Consider the following 9099-nt stretch of genomic DNA (forward strand, 5'->3'; position numbering starts at 1 on the left):
GGTCCCCCTCCCTTTCTCTGGGAGTCAATGGAGCTCCGCCCCCTCCACGCCTCCCTTGAAGGGTTCCCTCAGTCCAACCCTTCAGGCCTCTGTCCTCACCCTTGGGGAGTCCCTGGTCACTCCAGGGTCCCATGGGAGGTGGACTGCTCTAGTTCCCCTGCGAGTCCAGATGGCTGGCCCTATCTCTCCCGTCTGTTCGGGTCGCTCAACTTGACTTTCTAGTCACCCACCTGGGGGAAGGAGGTCACTCAACCCTCTCCGGCTGGCACGCAGGGGTTCCTTGGGGAAGGGTCTCCGTCCCAAATGCCCGCGCGCACAAGAGACAGAAATTACCCTCACTCACTCCTCCAGCCGGCCGCCCCCGCAAAGGGTCCGACCCCAGCACCGGCGCAAAAGAGACAGAAATTCCCTCAATCACTCCTCCAGGCCGGCCCGCCAAAGGGTCCGACCCAAGCAACCGGCGCAAAGAGACAAGAAATTCCGCTCACTCACTCCTCCAGCCTCGGCTCGCCGGGGTCCACTGGGGAAGAGTCGACCCAGACACCGGCGCAAAGAGACAGAAATTCCCTCACTCACTCCTCCAGCCGGCCACGCCGGCCGGGTCCCTGGGGAAAGGGTTCCGACCCAGACACCGGCGCAAAGAGACAGAAATTCCCTCACTCACTCCTCCAGCGGCCGCCGGGGTCCTGCGGGAAAGGGGTTCCGACCCAGACACCGAGCGTTAAGAGTACAGAACTTCCCTCACTCACCCTCATAGTCCGGCACCGCTGGGGTCCCTGGGATGAAAGGGTCCGACCCAGACACGGCCGCAAAGAGACAGAAATTCCCTCACTCACTCCATCCAGCCAGGCCCCACCGGGGGTCCCTGGGGAAAGGGTCCGACCCAAACACCGGCGCTAAGAGACAGAAATTCCCTCACTCACTCCTCCAGCCGGCCCGCTGGGGTCCCCTGGGGGAAAGGGTCCGACCCAGCCACCAGGCACAAAGAGCCCCTATTACCATTATTTCTTAGCAGCTTTCAATTTTGTGGTAACATATTATTTCTTTGCTTCCCATAATCTCCAACTCTCATTTATTTTGATCCTGGGGATCGATCCCTTTTTATCCCGTTTACTCTCTGAACCTGATTCTTTTTGCAATACAATTTTTATTTCTTTCTCCTTGAGGAATATCTTTCAATTCTCATACAAGACAGCTGTGTTAATGAAAACTTTCCTGTTTCTGTTAGTTTGAAGATTTATTCAAGCAAGATCCACCTAGTTAAAGAGAAACCCCTTTGTTTATTTGAAACAAAAGGAATAGAAACTCAATAATTTATAACACTAGTGATGAAATACCTAGTAGTTAATAAGTATTCATCATTCTCTTAGAATGAAAACAACAGATGCTAGAACCACTAAGCTAAAAAATGAACAGAATGAATTCAGAAATCAGAATAGGAATTGGATCCAATAGGCAGATTCTACCAAAGACACAGGTTGACACAGAGAAACAGTTTCTCCTTCCACCTACCCTCCATTCTTCCTAGGGGCCAGCTGTAGCAGAAGACTTCGTGACAGTCCTTTATAGTGACTTTACTAAGTTGTTTAAATATGTACCCCAAAGGCTCATATATAGAGTTATAATACTGTCATATAAGAGAAGAACAGGCAACCCCATGAAGAAAGAGCAAGAATATTTGTAGTTAAGTAAAAGATCAGCCAAAAGCTCTACTGAGTAATGCTCTTGTGTGCTCTGGAATGATACCACCCCACTGTCCAGAGGCATCAAAGCTGCAGAAGTGGGAATCAGTCTTCTCTGTCTGGGATATGAGAATCACCCAGTGTCTGTCCACACACCCAACCAAGAAATGGCCAACTGATTCCTCCTTAGAACCCAAACCCTTCAGAGCCAACTCAAAAGGCAAGGCCTTGGTTTTCTAGAGTAAATACATATCTTACAATAAGTAAAAATAATAATAAACAAACAGCAACAGCAAGAAACAATTTAAATAATCTCCAAATCTTTGGTGAAAGATTCCAGACACACACAAGAATTCCCATTTTATGATTCAATTTATTTCAAGTCATAAACAGGTAAAACTCTATTTCGAGAATTAATGGAAGTTGTTTTCTCTGAAAGCGAAAAGTGAATTGAGTGGAGCCATAAGGCTCCTCTAAGTGAGAATTTGTTCAGGTTAATGACCTGCTCTTGGCTACAAGCATGCTCGCGTGGTGACAATTCGAGTTATCCTGTTAGGCTATTGTTTTTTTTTTTTTCTCTGTGTTTGTTAGACTTCAAGCAAAGTTTTAAAAATAAAGGAAAAGAACTTTGATGTTGACTTTAATAAAATAGATAATTTGTGGTTAAATTTTAAATATTTAAGTATATTGACTTACCTCCTTTAGTAAAAAACAAAGTAGTATTTAATATTTTATCAGAAATAACTGATTATAAAGCTCAGAGATACAGTGAGTTGGGCTCTTGCTTCACATATAACTGGCCTTAGGTCATTATTACTATTACTTCATCTAGTGCCCTGAATACTGACAGACATAATCCTTGAGTGTGGAGTCAGGAATAATACCAGAGCATTGTTGATTATGCCCCCAAAATAAAAGTAAAAATAAAAGAAATGGCTGTGTATATAACCAGAAAGAAAGACCTAAAATGGATAAAATAAATATAAAATGTTGCTATTTATCTTTCCAGGAATAAGAGTATAATCTGGTAAAAATAAATACCCATATTTTATTACTATATTTACTCTCATAAGAAATAAAATCTAGTTATTCAGTATATCAGCTTATTTAACAAAGTATAGAACAGGAAGCTGGGCCTGACCAGTGATTACTTAGGGTTTATTTTTAGCTCACTGCTCAAGGCCACTCCAGTGCCAAAGATTGAATCAGGGTCAGCCCCATGAAAGACAAAATTTTTAACCACTATATTATCTCTCTAGACCTGATAAGCAAAAACTATAATAATAATTTTTTAAAATTGTGATTTTTTTCAAACTTGCCTAACATCTAATTGTAAGACTGATTGACTAGAAATATAAAACTATTTTATTTTTCTTCAAAAACAAGCATTCTACTACCTAAGGAAGTCTAAATGTAAAATCTACAGATATTGAATGGTAATAATGTGCAATAAAGGCCTAAGTCATTAAAGAATGCTTTTTTTAATTTAAAATATATTAAAATGAAGTTAATTATTAAAAGACTAAATTTTATGCAAAATTTCCAGACTTGTAAAGACAAAATAGTTTTAATAGTAGAAGTAGTAGCAGTAGTGAATTACTGACAATATTATTATCAATAACTTAAACATTAAAAATACATTGCTAAAAACTCTATGCTTTTAATATCTGGCACTGATGAAACCGTAAACGAAAGTGTGTTTCTGGTGGAAATGTCTGGTAAAATTGTATGTTCCATTTATATAGAGAGCAGATTTAAATTTAGACAAACCTGCATCCTCTCTGCCGCCTAACATCATAAAACTCCTTTGGCAAGTTTCATATTTTCAATATAAATATAAATTTTATATTTTTCTGGATCCCATAAAAAGTCCTATCAATTTCAGGAGACCACATAGAACACACATTGTGTTGACTTGCTCTGACCCTCAGACTCAGCTTTATGCTTTTTTTTTAGAGGATTTTCACAAGGGGATCCTTTATTTTATTCACTTTCCTGGAAGGTAAATTTTCAACACACTTAAACTTGTTTCAAACGGTTCAACTAGTGACTTGGAATATCATTTGGTCCTAATTCCTAAGGGTCCTCTGACCTAAGGTCCTCGAAGCAGGTCTGAGGGTCATGGAGTTCTTAGAACTGGGTGTGAAGGGCTCCAGCTCTATTAGGTCAGTTTCCCTAGGATCTGCTCCCTCATTTTATCAATGATCACAACAAAAAAGGTTTGCATTTTTGTTCACTTTTTCAAAGCTCACATATACCACTTTTATATGTCTATAAAAAGTTTCTCTCTTTTTTAAAAAAATTATCTTTAAACACACCGTATTAAAATTGTAATTTTTAGTTGTATGATTTCAGTCATGTAAAGAACACCCCCCTTCACCAGTGCAGCATTCCCACCACCAATGTCCCAAATCTCCCTCCTCCCCACCACACCCACACCTATATTCTAGGACCAGGCTTCTACTTCCCTTCATTCTTTCACATTGTTATGATAGTTCTCATTGTAGTTATTTCTTTAACAACACTCATCACTCCTTGTGGTGAGCTTCATGTAGTCAGCTGGATCTTCAGCCCTCTTCTTTTTTGTCCATGGGGATTACTTCAAAAATGTCTCTTATTTTTCTTTAAACCCATAGATGAGTAGACTATTCTGTGTTCTCTTCTCTCTCTCTCTGACTTATTTTACTTAGCATTATATGATTCCATGTACATCCATGTATAGGAAAATTTCTTGACTTCATCTCTCCTGACGGTTGCATTAATATTCCATTGTGTATATGTACCCACAGTTTCTTTAGTCATTTATATGTTGAAGGGCATCTTGGCTGTTTCGAGAGTCTGGCTATTGTAAATAGTGCTGCAACAATATATAGGTGTGAGAAAGGCATTTCCGTATTGTATTTTTATGTTCCTAGGGCATATCCCTAGGAAGTGGTATAGCTGGATTGTATGGGAGCTCATTCCAGTTTTGTGCAGGAATCTCCATATCACTTTCCATAAAGGTTGGACTAGATGGCATTCCCCCACCAGCAGTGAATAAGAGTTCCTATCTCTCCACACCCCCCCCAGCACTGCTTATTGTCATTATTAGTGATGTGCCCCAGTCTCTGTGGAGTGAGATGGTACCTTATAGTTGTTTTTTGTTTGCATCTCCCAAATGATTAATGATGTGGAGCATTTTTTTCATGTACCTTTTTTCCATTTGTATTTCTTCTTTGACAAAGTGTTCATTTCTGCTCGCCCATTTTTTGATAGGGGTTAGATGTTTTTTCTTGGTAAAGTTCTGTCAGTGCCTTGTATATTTTGGATATTAGCCCCTTATCTGATGGGTATTGGGTGAATAGTTTCAAGTGGGTGGTTTTTGAATGCTGGGCACTATTTCCTTTGAAGTGCAGAAGCTTCTCAGTTTAATATAGTCCCATCTATTTATCTCTGCTATCCACTTGTTTGGAGAGTGCAGTTTCCTCCTTTAAAGATGCCTTTAGACTCAATGTCATGGAGTGTTTTACCTACGTGTTGTTCTATATACCTATGGATTCAGGTCTTATATCAAGATCTTTAGTCCATTATGGATTTTTACCTTCATACAATGGTGTTAGTTGGGGATCTAAGTTCAATTTTTGCAAGTGGCTAGCCAGTTGTGCCAACTACCACTTGTTGAAGGACGCTTTCCTTGCTCCATTTAGGATTTCTTGCTCCTTTATCAAAAATTAAGTGATTATATGTCTGGGGAGCATTCTCTGAATATTCAAGCCTATTCCACTGATCTGCGGGGCTGTCTTTATTCCAATACCAGGCTGTTTTGATAACTATTGCTTTGTAATATAGTTTAAAATTGGGGAAAGTAATGCCTCCCATATTCCTTTTCCCACCAATTGCTTTAGCTATTCGAGGGTGTTTATTGTTCCAAATAAATTTCAGAAATGTTTGATCCACTTCTTTGAAGAACATCATGGGTATCTTTAGAGGGACCGCACTAAATCTGTACAATGCTCTGGGGAGTATTGCCATTTTAGTGATGTTAATCTTGCCAATCTATGAGCAAGTATGCATTTCCATTTTCACATGTCCTCTCATTTCTTGTAGCAGTGTTTTATAGTTTTCTTTGTATAGGTCCTTCACATCTTTAGTCAAGTTGACTCCAAGATATTTGAGTTTGTGTGGCACTAATGTGAATGGAGTTGTTTTCGTAATGTTCATTTCTTCCCTATCATTATTGATATATAAAAAGGCCATTGATTTTTTTGTGTTAATTTTGTAGCCCTGCCACATTGTTATATGCATCTATTGTTTCTAGAAGCATTTGGTAGAGTTTTTAGGACTTTTCTAAGTATAGTATTATGTCATCTGCAAACAGTGAGAGTTTGACTTCTTCCTTTCCTATCTGGATGTACTTGATATCTTTTTCTTGCCTAATTGCTATAGAAAGTACTTCCAGTACTATGTTGAACAGGAGTGGTGAGAGAGGACAGCCTTGTCTTGTACCGGAATTTAGAGGAAAGGTTTTTAGTTTTTCTCCATTGAGAATAATATTTGCCATTGGCTTGTGGTAGATGGCCTTATCCATATTGAGATAGGTTCCTTACATTCCCATCTTGCTGAGAGTTTTCATCAAGAATGGGTGTTGGACCTTATCAAATGCCTTTCTCTGCATCTATTGATTACAATTACGTGATTTTTATTTTTCTTGTTGTTGATGTTGTGTATTATATTGATAGATTTCTGGATGTTAAACCACCCTTGCATTCCTGGGATGATACCTACTTGATCGTAGTGAATGATCTTGATGAGGCATTGGATCCTGTTAGCCAGGATTTTTGTTGAGGGTCTTTGCATCTGTGTTCATCAAAGATATTGGTCTAATAATTTTCTTTTTTTGGCAGTATCTCTGTCTGCTTTGGTATCAAGGTGATGTTGGCTTCATAAAAGCTATTTGGAAGTGTTCCCGTTTTTTCAATTTCATGAAAGAGCCTGGCTGGGGATTGGTAGTAGTTCCTCTTGAAAGGTTTAAAGAATTCATTAGTGAAACCGTCTGGGCCTGGGCTTTTGTTTTTTAGGCAGACCCTTTGATTACCGTTTTAAGCAAGAGCTCTGAAACTTTACAGATGCAAGACCAGCCCTAAAAGAAAAGCTGAAAGATTTACTCTAAGACAAGACAGACCAACAGAAACACCAAACTTATACACAATTATGACACCAAACCCCATGACTATCATCTCCCTCAATGTCAATGGACTAAATGCACCAATTAAGAAAAATTTCTCAAGTAAAATCAAGTGCTACCATCTTCAAATAATTCATCATGCTTGATATCCATTTTTCCTTTCATTTTCACATTATCTTTCTTGATTGCTTACGTAAAGTGGATATTTTGTTTTTAGCACAAAATGTGCAAATGCACAGCAGTTGTAGATATCATATTCAGTTCAGAGCACAAAGTCAAAAAGGGAGGAATTTGAAACATTAAACTTGTTCTGAAATACACCTGTTTTTGATACTACTGTCACCTAACTAGAAAGTTCTTTCATCAACAGTGGCAGAGGATAAAAATAAAATCGCAATTAAAATACATAGCATTCATTCCAATATATGCCCACCAAAAGTAACAGGGCTTTCCAAAATGTTCTCCTTTAAACTTAGTAGAAAGAGCTAAATGGTCATGTCTTTAGCAATGCATCCCCATTTTGCCATGATTTTCGTAAGATCCAAGAGAATTCACTGAAGAATAGTGATGACTATTTTTTCCAGTAAATATTGAGTAAAAAACCATTTAACCTCAATCTGAGGTCATAAATTTGCTTTGTGGGAGATAAATGCTATAAAGGACAAATATTGCAACCATTTGACAAAAAAGAGACTTCCAAGATGGTTAACTGTATTGTGGAGGTGTATCTCAAAGTTCATCATGATTTTTGGTGAGATCTTCTCCATAATTAGTAGCTTGGCTTCCCACAAACATGTTCCAATTATCCAGTATTTCTTCTTTGGTTAGTTTTTCATCTTTTTCCTTGTCAGATTCATACACCAGGTGCCAGGCCTCGGCCTGCGCATAGTCATAGTCCTGAGGAAGGATCTAGTGGCGAATCTCCTCCTTGTCCAACTTCCCATCCTTGTTCAGATCTCGGAATTCATTAAATTGTTCCCGTTCTGACAATACCCAGTCTGGCTCTGGGCCATTCTCCTTATGGGGAAAACATATCGACCACAAACATCCCTGATCCACAAACCCGTCTCCGTTCTTGTCAATATCCTCCAGGGTTTCCAACACCACAATTTTCTTCATATGCTCAAACTCTTCAGGGAGGGTGCAAAAAGGCAATGAATTCCTCCCGAGTTACAGTCTGGTCCCCATCAAGGTCCACAGCCTTAAACCTCTTTCATCACGTGGTAGCATCTTTTAAAAGTATGATGATCAGAACAGTCTTGAAACTCTTCAGGGTTTCCTAGGTTTCCCTTATGTAGCTTGTTTGTATTCTTCCCAGAAAATTTTTATCATCTTTGTCACGATCATAATCCTTCCAGACTTTAGCAACGTTATCATAGGTGTATCTTTTCTGCGCCCTTTTGATCCATGATTTTAGTTCCTCAGTGGCGACAAAGCCATCCCTATCATTGTCAATTCGGTCAACAATCTTCCCCAGCCTCTCCTGGCTCTCCTCCTAAATGAGCTGGTTGAAGGTCTTGGAGTCCTCCTTGCCCAGTAAGGCCTCATGGTGGTATTGGAAGCTCTGGTTGTCCTCTGGGGGCCGCTTGCCCAGCTCCAAGTCCGGTTGCACCACGCGCTCTTTGCAGACGGTGGGTTTGGCCCACGACACGCCCGGGGCCAGCACCAGCAGAAGCCCTAAGGCCAGCAGCGCCAGACAACCGGCTGCCTTGCGCCATGGTCGCAGGCGCAGGGAAGGGGACCCGCGGGGAGGGGACTCCGCCAGCAGCAGGCACGGAGTCAGAGCTGGGGGTGCGGGATTTCCTCGCTGATAGGCCGCCTGGCCTCGGGGAGGGGTGTCTCGGGGATGGAGGAGGGGCCGAACCATGTCGGATGCCCCAGTCTTAATACTTTTAACATTTGAGGATTGCTGATCAGCTAACTGACATTATCTTTCAAATTCAGCTCATGATGAGACTCAATATGACTTTTTTTTAAAATAAGACCATGTGGGCAGCAAAACTTTACCTTTCAATAGAAATTATGCTATGATGTATATATTATAAGCATTACATTAATCCCCATATATTTCCTTGGAATAAGACCTCTTTACCAGATGTTGTCCTTTAACACCTAGTTTTAAAAGTTTTCTGTTGAGTGCTAACATAATGTCAAAGTCCCCTAAGAAAGCATTTCTTTCAATTTGTGATTAAAAAAAATCCAAGCAAAATGCAGTCTCTTCTCTACAAATTCTTCATAAGTTAATTTTATGAA

General features: G+C 40.1%; 1 pseudogene; it reads right to left on the reverse strand.

The window, feature by feature from the left end:
- Positions 1-7500: 7500 nt before the first annotated feature.
- Positions 7501-8713, reverse strand: LOC126001792 (reticulocalbin-1-like; annotated as a pseudogene).
- Between the last annotated feature and the right edge of the window lie 386 nt (positions 8714-9099).

This window comes from Suncus etruscus, chromosome 2 (genome assembly GCF_024139225.1).
Source record: "Suncus etruscus isolate mSunEtr1 chromosome 2, mSunEtr1.pri.cur, whole genome shotgun sequence".
NCBI classification, from domain to species: Eukaryota; Metazoa; Chordata; class Mammalia; order Eulipotyphla; family Soricidae; genus Suncus; species Suncus etruscus.